Consider the following 16,881-nt stretch of genomic DNA (forward strand, 5'->3'; position numbering starts at 1 on the left):
AAGGAGAGAGTTCATGTCATGAGTCAGCAAGTAGAGGAGTCTTGTGCTAGATGTGGTTTAGACGGTCATGGTGCAGCTGATTGCATGAGTACATTGGAGCAGGTTAATGCTTTTCAGGACTATAGACAGGGTGCACAAGGTACATCCTTCTCCAATTTTTACAATGAAAGAATGAAGGAACACCCATTCCTTCAATGGTCCAGTCAGAATGTACAAAACCCGCAGCAGCCACAGAAAAATGTTTATGTCCCTTCCAACAATCGTGGTAATCAACCACTAGGGGGATATCAGAGGCAAAATCAAGGAGGCCAGCAGTTTAACAATCAATATCAACAGCCTCCTCAGCAAAACTCCTCAACAAATTCCTCAACAAGCTCCAAACAATGAGATGGTAGAGTTGCGCAATCTTTTGCAATAAACTTTGTCGATGCAGCAGAAGCAGGCGGCTCAAATTTCTGAGCTAATTGCCCATAACAAGATGCTAGATAATCAAGTGGCTCAGATGGCACTTCAAAACCCATCAAAAAAGGCCGTATGTCTTCCTCCTCAAGGTAAACAAGCTCATGAGCAAGCTAATGTTATTCAGCTGAGGAGCGGTACTTCTTATGCGAATCCCGACCTGCAAAGCCTTGAGAATGACGTGCCCATTACTGTTGATGAGGTCCCTTATATGCATCCCAAAGGATTGGGTAACTTGGAGCTTAGTGATGTTGAAAAAGAACTTGACGAAGTTGAAACACGAGCTGACGATAAAAGCAAAAACGACGAAGGAGCTGAACCTGCAAAGGATCCTCGATCGAGTCAGCCCCGACTCGATCGAGGAACCGGCCAGCTCGATCGAGTCACCCCTCGACTCGATCGAGGCACGTCTTCGACAGCTGACGGTGTTTCAGAAGTTGTTTCTAAGGTCAAGCAAGCCGAGCTCATAACTATTGCACTGCCTTTTCCTCATCGACAACAAAAATCCAAGCTGGATAAGCAGTTTGGTAAGTTTATGGAGGTCGTGAAGAATCTACAAGGTAAGTGTCCCTTTTACGAATTAATTACTCAAGTGCCGGCTTATGCGAAATTCATGAAGGAGATTTTGACAAGGAAGAGATCCTTTGACGCGGTGGAAACTATTTCTTACACTCAGAAGTGCAGTGCCATGTTGCCAATCAATTCACCACCTAAATTAAAGGATCCAGGAAGTTTTCCTATCCCTTGTCATATTGGTCACCTTGCTATTAGTAAGGCTCTTTGCGATTTAGGAGCTAGTGTCAGCGTTATGCCGTATTCTGTCTGTAAGAAATTAAATATGGGTCCGTTGACAGTTACTAATATGACATTACAGATGGCCGATAGATCAGTTAAACACCCATTGGGGGTGTTGGAGGATGTTCCCGTTCGTATTGGAAAATTTTTCATCCCTGTTGATTTTGTTGTCTTAGATATGGCTGAGGACAACCAAATCCCTATCATTTTGGGCAGACCATTCCTTCACACTGCGGGGGCGGTTATAGATGTTAGGCAAGGGAGATTGACTCTAGATAGCTGTAGGGGATGATACGATTGTTTTTAACTTGGAAAAAGCATTAAAACATCCCATGATAGAAGAAACTTGTCATAGTATAGATATTGTTGATTTTACTATTGATGAGTGTCTTCATATGTGTTTGGACAAGGATCCTCTGGAGATTGCCATGGTTTCGGATCCATCCGATCAGACGGGTTCATAGAGTCCAGAAGTTCATCGGATTGAGAGGCTTCTAACTAGAGAGGAATGCCCACATCAAAGGGTATATAGTTTGGGTACTACGCCTAAGGTAACTGAGGTAAAGAAACCTGAATTAAAACCTCTTCCCTCTCATCTTAGTATGAATTTCTTGATGATTGTGAAATGAACCCAGTGATTGTCAATGCTAGCCTAACTGAAGGTCAACTATCTGCTTTGTTGACTGTTTTGAGAACTCATAAAAAGGCAATTGGGTATAGCATTGATGATCTGAAAGGTATTAGTCCTGATTTTTGCATGCACCGAATTCATCTGGAATAAGGCCACAAGCCTAGTGCACAGGGTCAGAGACGACTAAATCCACCAATGCAGGAGGTGGTAAGAAAAGAGGTACGAAATTACTTGATGCTTGGTATAATTTTCTCTATATCGATTCTAAATGGGTCAGTCCTGTCCAAGTTGTACCTAAGAAGGGAGGTACTACAGTAGTAAAAAATGATAAGAACGAATTGATTGCTACTAGACTTATTACAGGGTGGAGGATGTGCATTGACTATAGGAAGTTGAACACGGCCACTAAAAAGGACCATTTCCCACTTCCTTACATTGACCAAATGTTAGAGAGATTAGCGTGTCATAGTTATTTCTGTTACCTAGATGGCTACTCCGGTTTCTTTCAGATACCCATACATCATGACGATCAGGAAAAGACCACTTTCACATGTCCATATGGTGTATTTGCTTATAGGAGGATGCCCTTTGGTTTATGTAACGCTCCTGCTACCTTTCAACGTTGTATGATGGCCATATTTTCTGATTACATAGAGTCTATCATGGAAGTCTTTATGGATGATTTCAGTGTATATGGTACTGATTTTGATATTTGTTTGAGAAGCTTGACTAAGGTTTTGCAGCGCTGTGAGGAGAGCAACCTTGTTCTCAACTGGGAGAAGTGCCACTTTATGGTTACTGAAGGGGTGGTACTCGGTCACTTGGTGTCAGGTAAGGGTATTCAAGTGGACAAAGCTAAGGTTGAGGTAATTGAGCAACTCCCGTACCCGGTTAATGTTAAAAGTGTGCGTAGTTTTCTTGGTCATGCAGGGTTCTATCGCCGCTTTATTAAGGATTTTTCTAAAATTTCTCAACCTTTAACCCGGCTACTCCATAAAGATACACCTTTTGTGTTTACTGACAAGTGTGTTGAGTCCTTTGACAGGATTAAACATGCTCTTATCTCAGCTCCCCTTATCCGATCTCCGGATTGGAGCCTTCTTTTTGAGATTATGTGCGACGCCAGTGATTATGCAGTTGGAGCTGTTTTGGGGTAGCGAAAGGACAAGGTGTTACATGCCATTTACTATGCAAGCAAGACTCTTGATGATGCACAAATTAACTATTCTACTACGGAGAAGGAGCTTCTTACAGTTGTCTATTCTTTAGACAAATTTAGGGCTTATCTTGTTGGTTCTAAAGTTATTGTTCATACTGACCATGCAGCTTTGAAATATCTTTTAACCAAACAAGAGGCTAAACCTAGACTTATTAGATGTATTTTACTGTTACAGGAATTTGATTTAGAAATCCGTGATAAGTCCGTCTTTGAAAATGTTGTTGCGAGATCATTTGTCTAGGCCGAGATTTGCGGAAGAGAGATCTTGCCCATTGATGACTCTTTTCCGGATGACCAATCTGTTAGTTTGTAGGCAAATACTCCATGGTTTGCAGATTATGCCAATTATTTGGTAGGAGGTATGCTTCCTCCCGATCTATCCTATCGATAGAAGAAGAGGTTTTTGCATGACGTGAAGCGATATTTACGGGACGACCCATATCTGTTCCCGGGAGTGCGTAGACGGTATCTACGGACGATGTATTCCGAGAGGGTGAGGTACGTGCCATCCTTTCTCATTGTCACTCTTCTTCTTATGGAGGTCATCATGGTCCTTCTAGGACATTTGCTAAGGTAATGCAATCGGGTTTTTATTGGCCTACTATCTTGAAGGATGCTACTACTTTTGTCCGTTCTTGTGATGCATGTCAAAGGACGGACAATATCTCGCAAAGGCATGAGATGTCTCAAACTGGAATCTTCGAAGTGGAGATTTTTGATGTTTGGGGCATTGATTACCAAGGGCCATTCCCTACTTCTCATGGGAATCAGTATATTTTAGAAGTTGTAGATTATGTTTCTAAATGGGTGGAGGCAATTGCCACCCCCACTTGTGATGCTAAATCTGTTGTTAAGCTGTTTTAGAAGATTATCTTTCCACGGTTTGGAGTGCCTCGCGCAGTGATCAGTGATGGAGGCAAGCATTTCAATGAGCGTCATCTTAATTCTCTTTTGAAGAAATATGGCGTTACACACCGCAGGGGATTGACATATCATCCTCAAACCAGTGGACAAGTAGAGATTTCCAACAGAGAGCTGAAACAAATCTCGGAAAAGGTAGTAAGTAAGAACAGAAAGGATTGGAGTCGGAAGCTCGATGACACTTTGTGGGCTTACCGTACTGCATTCAAGACACCGATTGGAGCATCACCGTACCGTCTAGTCTATGGCAAATCTTGTCATTTATCTGTGGAGCTCGAGTACAAGGCTATGTGGACCATAAAGGAGCTGAATATGGATCCCTCACTGGCGGGTGAGAAACGACTGATGCAGTTGAATGAGCTTGATGAGTTTCGACTGCATGCCTATGATAGTGCTCGTGTGTATAAGGAGCGAACGAAGAAGTGGCATGACAAGCATATTTTGCCAAGGGAATTTCATGTTAGTGAGAATGTTCTCTTATTTAACTCTCGTTTGCGTTTGTTTCCAGGTAAGCTGAAGAGTAGATGGTCTGGACCGTTCACTGTAGCTGATGTGAACAGGTTTGGGTCGATTACACCTAATCGAATCGACAAAGGAGAAATCTTCAAAGTGAATGGGCAATGATTGAAGATCTACCATGAAGGAGCATATGTCGGGGTAATAGAGGTTGTGGACCTCTTTGCCATTGATTCTTCTCACTGATGAAGAATTACGGTCGCACGGGACCGCAAAAACCAGCGCTACCGAGAGGCAGCTCGGCTTTTGTAACTTATTAGTTTGTAATTAGGATTTCAATTTAAGCTTTTGTAATTGCTTTTACATTTTTTCTTGGATTTTGAGAGATGAGCGGAGGGAATTTCACGTATTCCCCAAGTTTTATGTGCAGGATTGACGAAATTTGGAGCTAAGAATGACGAAGAACGAAAAAGGGAGCCATCAGGTGGTTCCTCGATCGAGCCAGAGGTGACTCGATCGAGGAACCTATGAGCTCAATCGAGTGAAAGTGTTGCTCGATCTAGGCACCTATGAGGGAATTAAAAAAGCTTAAAATGAAAGTCAGCTAGTCAGAGAATTGGTTCCTCGATCGAGCCAGGCGCGACTCGATCGAGGCACCTAAAAAAACCCGGTTCCGCGTTATTTTTCAACCCGGTTTTATGCTTCATTGTTATTAATTCTTTCAATTCCCTTCTTCTATTTCGACACTTTTCCTGCATTATTCCACCTCTATTGCTCTTTCTTTCTTCATTCATCATCATTCATCATCAAATCTTCCTTAAAACTTGGGTTTAATTGATTATTACGTGTTTGCATCAATCTGTTGTGCTTATTTTCGCAATTTCATTGCTATATTTGCTAAGGTATGTCCCGAATTGTTATATTTTGTCCCGGAAAAATCTGAAATTTCTTGCTTAAAACTTAAGTTTATTGCATTGAATCTTCCATTGCTAGTATACAATTGCTATTTCCTTGCTTTCTAGCTCCTTGTTTGTTGAAATTCATGCCTAATTTGCTAATTTGGGAATTAGGGTTCTTCAAAATCGGGGTAGAAATTATGCATTAAATTGGTTAGAAATTGTGTTCTTATGCTTGGAATCTTCATTATTTGATACATACTCATGTTCCCCTAACTTTTTGGATGATTTAATTGTGATTTTGAGTCTTAAAAATTGATTTTTTCACCCATATTTGCCAAAAAACGGGACTGTTTTGTGCTTTGATTGGAGTATGATTGTATACTTGTCTCTTTTGCAGAAAATGTCAACTTCTAGGCAAGGAAACAAGAGGACTCGAGAAAGGAGAGCCCCGGTCCAGCAACCCGAGGTGATACCTGAAGAAGTGGTGTCTTCCGAGGAGGATTTGTCTCCCTTGGATGATTACCCTTTCATTGAATTCCGTGACAAGGCACAAAAGGACATGATCGAGTATTTGTTAACTAAATCCATGAGTGCTACTCGATGCGTGGATAGGAAAATTTTACGAACTTTGAAGATTGATGAGACTATGTATGGCCTTAACCCTCGAGTTTCTAAGCTCATTTACTTACTTTCCCAGTGACCACCTTATCAAGTTTCGATTGCTTAACGTAGAACGGTCCTTAACCTTTGACCGTCTGTCAGAAATTCTGGGAATAGATAAGCATACAGACGGTGATTTATATAGTGTTGGTGGGCTGTCCGCTATTCGATACTTTCCATTGTTTACCGGTAATGCGGACGCGGATGTCAGTGCTATGTCTTTGTTGGACGTCCAACATGTTTGTCTTCGATTATTTTTACGGTATTTGAGCTATTTGTTGTATGACCGGCACAACAAGAGCAAGACCTCCACCAATGAGGTCTTGATCCTTGCTAGTTATCTGAATCCTTATCGGGAGGAGACATTCCAGTTCTCTCCCCCTGCTCTTGTGTGCTCGGCTTTTGACAGGATGATTGGGAGGTATGGGGACCTTGATTGTGGTGCTCTTGTCACCAAGATAGCTAGGGCTTTTTGTGATTTTAGGGGTGATGACCCCTACGAGCCCATGGATGACCATGAGCCACTTGCCGATGATGACCACCTCCGTTATGACATCTCTTATATTGACATCAAGAATGGGAAGGACCATTACTGGAAGGTCCAGGGCGAGTCTTACATGCTTCTACCTTGTGACCGTTTACCTGATGTAGACCCCTTCGAGGAGAGTACGAACGTGGTGCGACCCCCGGCCGTTACTTATCTGATTCCTCAGGACCTTCTGGTCACTTTTCCCGGGTCTAGTACTACTACCACTACCGGCGGGCGCCGGAGACGTCGTCGACCCACTACCCATCTGCCTGGCTCATTTCAGCCTACTCCTCCTCCACCTCCTACATCCTATCCTACTCAGGACTACCATTTTGATCCGGTTATTGCACGAGATGTGAGATTACATGAGGGCATCAACACTGCCTTGACAGAGCGGCGGATGTGGGAACAGATGGAGGCCATGTCTCTTGCTTCGGGGGGACAGTATCGGGGTGTGACGCCTAGCTATTACACCGCTTCTGGTGACAACAGCCGTGTATTCCACCTCTATGGAGTGACTCCTACAGAGTTCGGACAGTTTAGTACTGCCTATGGTGCCTTGGGCCGTCCCTTTTACACTCCAGTCCACCCCACTCAGCCTACTTCTGTTTTTCCTGAGGATGTCGGTGTTCCTTGCTCCCAAAGAGGACCGTTTGGTCAGTTTAGTGCTTCTACTTCCGCTGCTGCTATTCCAGGAGGCACCGTGGTGGAGGCCGTCGTAGGAGAGCCGGCCGTGGTAGAGGCCGCAGTGCCCCAGTTCCTGATCCTGAGCTGATGTCCCTGTATGCCAAGATTAATGATTTTGATGATGATGATGGAGCCCAGTAGTGACAGCTGGTCACTACATCCCTCTCTTTCCAGCTGGTTTGGGGGAGGCTACTGCATTACAGCTGGTACTATCTTTCTTGTTTTTGTTTTATTGCATTTTTTTCCCTCTTCCCTTTATTAGTGGTGTCCTATAGGTTACTGGATTTCTGTGTGACTGCTATGCTGTAGGCGTCACAATGAGGACACTGTGACATTTCGGTTTGGGGGAGTGTGTTTATTTCTGTTGTGTGCTTTTATTTATTGTTGTGTGAAAATAAAATTCAAAAATTCAAAAAATTGAAAAAATTATAAAATACAAAAACATGTTTTTATTGATTTTGAGTCGAGTCTTGGTGAATTGTGTAGCAATGATGATAATTTGCTTTGTCTTTACATTTGAGTCCCATCTAGTTGTCCATGTACATTGTTTTGACCTGTTAGCTATGATGAACAAAGCTCTTTACTCAAGTCTTGACCGTCACAATATGCCTTATGCCGAGTAGATTTGACTTTATTTTGTTGGTAAACCACTTAAATTTCTGAGGTCTTTAGAGCTTCCTAGGCCGGGAACATTAATAAACCGGTCTCATTGTTATTTAGGCTGATGAGTGTGGTCTCCTTATGGAATATGTAATATCAAACTGCATAAGTGTGACATTAGTTTCTTAGCTTTTGCGCGTTCATATGATTAAGTACATGCGGAAAGGCGGTTCTTTTTGTTCAAATATGCCAAACATCACCCAGTTTTTGTTAGCCCGTTTGAACCATGTAGCCATTTTATATCCTATTTCTTAGCTACATTCTAGAATTTGCCTACCTTTTTCGGGACAGTCGCAGTTGCTTGAGCCCTTATTGTTATAGCTACTTTGGTTGGGTTGGGACTTTTATTGTCATGTGGGTAGTAGTTATCTTTTTGTAGCAATTGTGTGACCTCTTATGTTGAAAAAGAGAAATATTATGAAGCAAAGAAAAAAAAAAGTTTCGAAAAAGAGTTCAGAAAAAAGAAGAAGAGAAAAAAAAAAAGAAAAAAAAAAGGAAAAGAAAAGAAGAAAAAATGCTTGCTTCATTGAGTTTTGTTAGGAGGTCGTGTGTGGTAATTACTGGAGTCTAATGCACATTTGGAGAGCAATTTCATTCTCTCATAAGTTGTCAAAGTTGAGATAATTTCTCCAGTTGGATGATTGTTTTATTTCTTATTAGATTTGGCTTTTGGTCTAGTGCTGCGACTACCGTCTGAGCCTCTCATACCCATACGTGCTTTTGCACAAGCCACTTCTATACCCATGCCACTTTACCACCATTCTGTCCTTGATACATGTACTTGATCTATCTTGTGAATGCGTACTAGTTGGAGAATCTCTTATCACATTAGATTGCATGCATATTTCATAAGTTGAGTGAGAGTCTTTATTCTTTCTACCTTACATATATCTCACCCCTTATGAGTGCATGAGTGAAACCGCGAGAATCCAACAAAATTGTTTTGCAAGGTTGAAAAGCATTTGGCTGAGTCTCGGTATCATGTCACATCTTGAGTAAGAGCTGCGTTAGTCTATTACCCATGCTTTTAAATTTGTTTTATTGGCACAACTTTGGTCATTACCTTGTTATAGATGTGGACAGCTGGGATTTGTATGTGCCTAGACATTTGCTCTGAGTTATTCATTCACCATATGTTTGCTGTTCTTTGTTTGGCCCGACTGCTTTGCTTGAGGACAAGCAAAGGTTTGGTTTGGGGGAGTTTGATGTATCACTTTTATATATACTTTTATAGCTCCCTTTATACCATTTTACATACCGTTTTCGTGCCTTTATATCATTTATATGCCTTATTTCAATGAATTGTCGATACTGCCGCTATTTTGTGTTTTGATGCAGAAATGACTCGTTATGAGTATGATCAAGCTAAGATTAGCATGGCGGAGACGGCAATGTAGAATACATGAAGCATGGCATGAGGAACGAGGAAGCACGAAGGCTAGAAGTGAAAGAAAGGAGGAAAGTCGTCTGTGAAGCAGGATCCTCGATCGAGTCAGGGAGGACTCGATCGAGCAGCTGTCCTCGATCGAGTCACCTCTGGCTCGATCGAGGAACCTTGATGGCGGATTATTTTCCGGACTTTCCAAAAAGATTATCTTTTGTTATAAATTAGAAACTCGTACTTTATTGTTAGGTTACGTTTTTATTCACCTTCATACTGCTGAATACTCTCTTAGAACCCTAATCTTTCCTTGCTACGGTACTAATCTTTCCTCAATAATTAATCGTTCATTGTTTTATGTTAATTGATCTTTGTTATTTCATGCTTTTAATTATGTCTTCAATCTTAATCATTGTTGTTATTACTTTAATCATGAGTAGCTAATTCCCTCATCTAGGATGAAGGGGATCTAGGTTAATTAAAAGGGAAAATTGATTAATTGCTATTGATATCGCATAAGTTGTTGTTTGATTATTGTACTTCTTATAGTTAATTAACTTAAGGCCTGAGTTACTAATTAGTGTAGCGAATTAATCCTTTCGCCGACCGGGTTAGAATTAATATAGGCTGCGATAATCAAATAGATTGTATCTAATTATAGCGACCGCATGTTAGAATCGATCTAAAGGACATAATTGAGTCGACCGATCTTATGACCTTAAACAGCTTGATAGATCTAGCAATTGATTAATAATCCCCAAATAATTGACATAGTGAACCGGAAGTCCTAGACCTTTAATATTATTGTTTAAACCTCCTTTTAATTACTTGCAATTATTTGATTAGATCAAAACAAAACAAACCCCCAGAAAACGGTTACCTTTAGACAATATAAATATTTACAGACTTAGCTTTTACCGCCTCCCCGTGGATTTGATACCTGTCTTACTGCTAGCTATTCTTGTTAGTCCTGAGATAGTTTTACTTTGATTTGGTGATACGACTTTAGCCACATCAATTACCATATAAATGTAGTCACCGCTTGTTACGTACGTGTAACAATTGATCAATCTAATAGTTTGTATGACGTTCTGATATTGAATTATATTAAGTAAAAAATGCTCACTGATAGTATCTCAAATATTGTCAAGCCAATTAGGTGTTATTAATTAAATAAAGTAGCATAAAATTAATGGTTTAATAAGGAATCCATCGGTTTTTGGGTTATCAATGGAGGTTGCTATTATAACAAATTTAGTCTTGGTTGTTGCATTTCCTATTTTGCTTGTGATTAGCCGGTTGTAACCAATATTATGCAAGGGTTGGAGATTAACGCAAAGTCAACCAAAGTCAACACAAGTCAACTCCGGTCGGTCATCATCATCAATGTCGGGTCAAGCTACCTAAGTTCCGACTCGAGCTCAAGGGAATGTGATGGGTAGGTCACTTGGAGCCCCAAGCCACGAAGTCAAGGTTGATAGGGATATGACAAAGACAAGCTTCAAAGGCCAAATATTCAGACCAAAACTGCATCTTGCGGTCATGACCGCATCTTGCGGTTTTTCACAGGTCACAAAGAATTAAAGCACGTCTTTTTCGCAACGTAAAGCCCAAGTTTCATTTTAATCTAGAAAGGAGTGCAACCTTATAAAAAGCCAACTTGTTTTGAGATCAAAAATCCTATGCTTTATTCTAATCTTGTAATAATTAAAGACTTAATCTTTCCTTGTTTAATGTTAATCTTTCCTCATTTCTTGGGTTGTAAGATAACTATGGAAGGGTAATCTTCCAATTCTTGGTGTAATTTCCTCCAAAGCTCCCAACTTTGGTTATTGCAAGACTCTTTAATCCTTTCTAAATTATCAATTACCCTTTTCTTCTGTTTATTTCTCATATGTTACGTGAATGAATGTATGGCTTAGCTACCCTTGCATGTTGTTTACTTAATTAGTGCAAATCCTAAAGAAGTGGGTTTATCTATCTAGGATTGTTGTAGCAAACTTGTTGTGTGTTGAATTTGGTTAAAGGATCCACATGATAAGTGGAAAATTTTATGTCTTTTCTTATTTGTATGGGTTCATTTTATGAGAATTGATCCTAGCCTAAATATCTTGGTAAAATCTCCATGCTCATGTTTGGTAAAATCTTCATGCTCATGAAGAGTAAAAAGAGTCTAACTTGCCATTTTTGTAACACCTCGGCCCAAACCGGGTCGGGAGCAGTTACTTATAATAGCTCACCAGGCAGTGTACATGGCCCACAGATCAACACATGTCCTTTATAGCGCATTTTTCCTCACTCATGCGCATCCCGGGAACCTTCCCAGGAGGTCACCCATCCTAAGACTACTCCCAGCCAAGCACGCTTAACTTTAGAGTTCTTTTGCATAGATGACCATAAAATAAAGTGCACTTTTGTTGATATGAGTAGTACTTCCAATCCCTTTAAGGACTAGTCATTTAAGCCTATCACTGGACTTCTTTAATTAACGTGGGGTGTTACAATCACCCACCTTGAAGAACGCAACATCCTCGTTGCGCTTGGGAGCATAACCGCTAACCCAGAATCCTTCTCCGCTAGGTGGGTGATCACAATGGAGCGTATAACAACTACCTCCCATCACCACACGGTCACAGGGTTGCTCTGATACCACTTGTAACACCCCGGTCCAAACCGGATTGGGAGCAGTTATTTATGATAGCTCACCAGGCTTTGTACATGAGTGAAGACAAAATGCGCTATAAAGGACCCGTGTTGATCCGATGCCATGTACAAAGCCTGGTGAGCTATCATAAGTAACCGCTCCCGACCCGGTTTGGACCGGGGTGTTACAAGTGGTATCAGAGCAACCATGCGACCATGTGGTGATGGGAGGCAGTTGTTATACGCTCCATTGTGATCACCCACCTAGCGGGGGATGATTCTGGGTTAGCGGTTATGCTCCCAGGCGCAACGAGGACGTTGCGTTCTTTAAGTGAGGGTGATTGTAACACCCCACGTTAATTGAAGAGGTCCAGTGATAGACATAAATGACTAGTGCTTATAGGGATTGAAAGTATTACTTATATCAACAAAAGTGCACTTTCTTTTATGGTCATCCATGCGAAAGAACTCTAAAGTAAAGCGTGCTTGGCTGGGAGTAGTCTTAGGATAAGTGGCCTTCTGGAAAGTTTCCCGGGATGCGCATGAGTGAGGACAAAATGCGCTATAAAGGACCTGTGTTGATATGTGGGCCATGTACATAGCTTGGCGATCTACCGTGAGTAACCGCTCCCGACCTGGTTTGAGCCGGGGTGTTACAAGTGGTATCAGAGCAACCCTGCGACCATGTGGTGATGGGAGGCAGTTGTTATACGCTCCAGCTGGAGGTGGTTGTTATAAGCTCCAGTATAAATATCCTCATTAGTATAAACAATAAGCTTGTACATACAGTTTTACTTAATAAACACATTATTTTATTTACTCTTATCTCTCTAGATATTTCTCACTCTAAAACATTCTAGAACTCTGTCTAATTCATCTCGACAATATTCTTCGATCCGCCATGGCTATGAGTTCAAGATCCCCTACTCATCTTCACATGGTATCAGAGCAGGTTTAATCTTGTCTCTGCATACGCATGATTTCCTTCTGATTCAATCTTAATTTCGATCGTTTCATTTCAAAACCCTAATTTTTCCGAAAAATTTCAAGTTTTTGAGTAGATGATGATGAAGCACCAATTGAGGACACATTTTTTGAGCTACGATCACTCTTCCTCCCATAATTCCTTGTACTAGCGGCCAACCTCTCGATTATGGTATTTGCTTCCGCAACATTAAAATTGTCCCGGGCCGCTTATTAAGTTAAACTGTATGTACAAGCTTATGGTATACAATAAGCGGCCCGGCCTTCAATGCAGATCACAATATATGGTTGTCTGGCTGGTTAAATGCTATTATTGAGAATAGTAATTCTTTATTCTTAACAATAGGGCCGGGAGACTTTTAGTTCATCATGTTATTTCTCTAGATTTACATACAACTACCTTGATCTTAGTAAAAGGTGCTTTAGGCGCCCGAGGCTCCAAGTTAATGCCAGATAAAAAAGATTTTGGTTATAGTTTTTTTTGCGATGGTCCGGGGCGGGGCGGTACTTGTGATATTTCGGCTTGGGACGCTTTTATTTGGCGGTTTTTTGGATGTTAAATACTATTGGATGGGTTACTTTTTATTGGCATTGGAAGCACATCACATTATGGCAGGGTAATGTTTCACAATTTAGTTAATCTTCCACTTATTTGATGGGATGGTTAAGAGATTATATATGGTTAAACTCTTCACAACTTATCAATGGATATAACCCTTTTGGAATGAATAGTTTATCAGTTTGGGCGTGGATGTTCTTATTCGGGCATCTTGTTTGGGCTACGGCATATATGTTCTTAATTTCATGGCGTGGATATTGGCAGGAGTTGATTGAAACTTTAGCATGGGCTCATGAACGGACACCTTTGGCCAATTTGATTCGATGGAGAGATAAACCGGTGGCTCTTTCTATTGTGCAAGCAAGATTAGTTGGATTAACCCACTTCCCCGTAGGTTATATATTCACCTATGCGGCTTTCTTGATTGCTTCTACATCGGGCAAATTTGGTTAATTTTTGTTTTGTCTTCGCGAAAATCTCATTTATTTCGATAGAGAAGGGAACCTCCTTTCTTATACACTTTTACGTCCAGGATTCGACTTGTATTATTGATACTAATAGGAACTGAACCATTATGGCAAAGAAAAGTTTAATTCAAAGAGAGAAGAAAAGGCAAAAATTGGAACAAAAATATCATTTGATTCGCCGATCCTCAAAAAAAGAAATAAGCAAAGTTTCGTCCTTGAGTGATAAATGGGAAATTCATGGAAATTTACAGTCTCTACCGCGTAATAGCGCACCTACGCGTCTTCATCGACGTTGTTTTTTAACCGGAAGGCCGAGAGCGAACTATCGCGACTTTGGGTTATCCGGACACATACTTAGTGAAATGGTTAACACATGTTTGTTGCCGGGGGAAAACAAGATCAAGTTGGTAAAGATAAAAAGCTATTTTAATTTATATGATCATCATCGATCATAGAGAGCCCCTTTACCTGTAACACCCCATGTTTTTGGCTAAATTTAAAATTTAAAACTTACATCTTATATATATATATATATATATATATATATATATATATATATATATATATATATATATATATATATATATATATATATATATATATATATATATATATATATATATATATAGAGTTAAGATCTAATGAGTCCCTTACCTCATTTAAGTCCATAAGTCCCTCTAAGGGCCATTGGATGGCCTCAATGGATGGTTGAGATTAATTTGATTAAAGGCCATTAAAAAGAAAAGGAAAAAAATGTGGATGGTTGGATTGAGATGGGTGGTTGAGATTGAAAATTACCAAAAAAAATTACCACTAATCAAATTTCTATACACTAATTAATTTTTCTTTCTCTCTCTAGCCCCTAATTAATCAGTTTTGAGTTTTAGATTTCAGAAGTGTAAATGTAATGTTGTATGAGTTTTACAAGTGTAAATGTGACGGAAATTTTGAATTTATATAATTTTAACAGTTTACAAGTGTAAATGTGATGTTTTACGAGTGTAAATGTAACATTTTAAAAGTGTAAAATTTATTTTTTGTGACGGAAATTTTGAATTTATATAATTTTAACAGTTTACAAGTGTAAATGTGATGTTTTACGAGTGTAAATGTAACATTTTAAGAGTGTAAATTTGATTTTTTGTGACGGAAATTTTGAATTTATATAATTTTAACATTTTACAAGTGTAAATGTGAAGTTTTACGAGTGTAAATGTAACATTTTAAGAGTGTAAATTTGATTTTTTTGTGACGGAAATTTTGAATTTATATAATTTTAACATTTTACAAGTGTAAATGTGAAGTTTTACGAGTGTAAATGTAACATTTTAAGAGTGTAAATTTGATTTTTTGTGACGGAAATTTTGAATTTATATAATTTTAACATTTTACAAGTGTAAATGTGAAGTTTTACGAGTGTAAATGTAACATTTTTAGAGTGTAAATTCGATTTTTTGTGACGGAAATTTTAAATTTATATAATTTTAACATTTTACAAGTGTAAATCTGATGTTTTACGAGTGTAAATGTAACATTTTAAGAGTGTAAATTTGGTTTTTTGTGACGGAAATTTTGAATTTATATAATTTTAACATTTTAGAAGTGTAAATGTGATGTTTTACGAGTGTAAATGTAACTTTTTAAGAGTGTAAATTTGATTTTTTGTGACTGAAATTTTGAATTTACATAATTTTAACATTTTACAAGTGTAAATGTGATCTTTTACGAGTGTAAATGTAGTATTTTAAGAGTAAATTGGTCCTTTGAGTGTAACTTTGGTCCTTTATAAGTGGAACTTTTGTCCTTTACGGGTAAAACTTTAGTCCGACTACCAAAAAACACCACCACCGTCGTCCTCCACCACCAACTCATATCCACCAAAAATATGAGTGCAAATCTATATAATTTTAACGAGTGTAAATGTAAAGATATACGAGTGTAAATGTAAAAAATATGAGTGTAAATGTAAAGAAATACGAGTGTAAATGTAAAGAAATAAGGGTGTAAATCTGAAATATGCGTGTAAATGTAAAGAAATATGAGTGTAAATGTAAAGAAATACGAGTGTAAATGTAAAGAAATACGAGTGTAAATCTGAGAAATGCGTGTAAATGTAAAGTAATATAAGTGTAAATGTAAAGAAATACGAGTGTAAATCTGAAAAATGAGTGTAAATGTAAAGAAATACGAGTGTAAATCTGAAAATGAGTGTAAATGTAAAGAAATATTAGTGTAAATGTAAAGAAATATGAGTGTAAAGGTAAAGAAATATGAGTATAATAAATATATTTATTAGATCTAAGAATAAATATCATAATAATACGATTTTAAAATCTAAAACAAGACGATATTTAAGCTAAAGAAAACTGCCAAATTAAAAAAAAAAAAAAAAAAAAAAATTAAACACAAAAACCGTGACACAAACACAAACCCTTATAAAACAAAACAAAACAAAACAATCACCAAATTTTCATTTCTTCACCCAGCCCCACCCCACCGTTTAAAATTTCTTATAAAACAAAACAAAACAAAGTCAGCAACAAGGGTTTGTGTTTGTGAAAAAAAAAAAGAAAAAAAAAAAGCAAAACAGAAAATTAAAAAGAAACACAACGTATACATCAACAGCAACAACTTTTCATTTCTTCAAATCATACGAACATCATTGACCAAATTTTAAACAACAAAACATAATAAAACGTATGTAAAAAGCCAGATCTGGAACAACTTTTATTTTCAGATCTGGATTTTTTTTTTAAAAAAAAAAGTTGAAGGTGGTTGTTGATGGCAGCGAGAAAGAGTAGAGGATAGAGGCAGTGAGAAAGATGGTTGTTTGCGGATGTCGGGTTGTGATGATGTGTGGTGGCGTCATGGTGGTTCGTGGTGGTGGTGTCGGTTGGTGTTGTCATTTTTTCAGATCTGAATTTTTTTTTT

The sequence above is a fragment of the Silene latifolia genome, chromosome Y (assembly GCF_048544455.1).
Source record: "Silene latifolia isolate original U9 population chromosome Y, ASM4854445v1, whole genome shotgun sequence".
NCBI lineage: Eukaryota > Viridiplantae > Streptophyta > Magnoliopsida > Caryophyllales > Caryophyllaceae > Silene > Silene latifolia.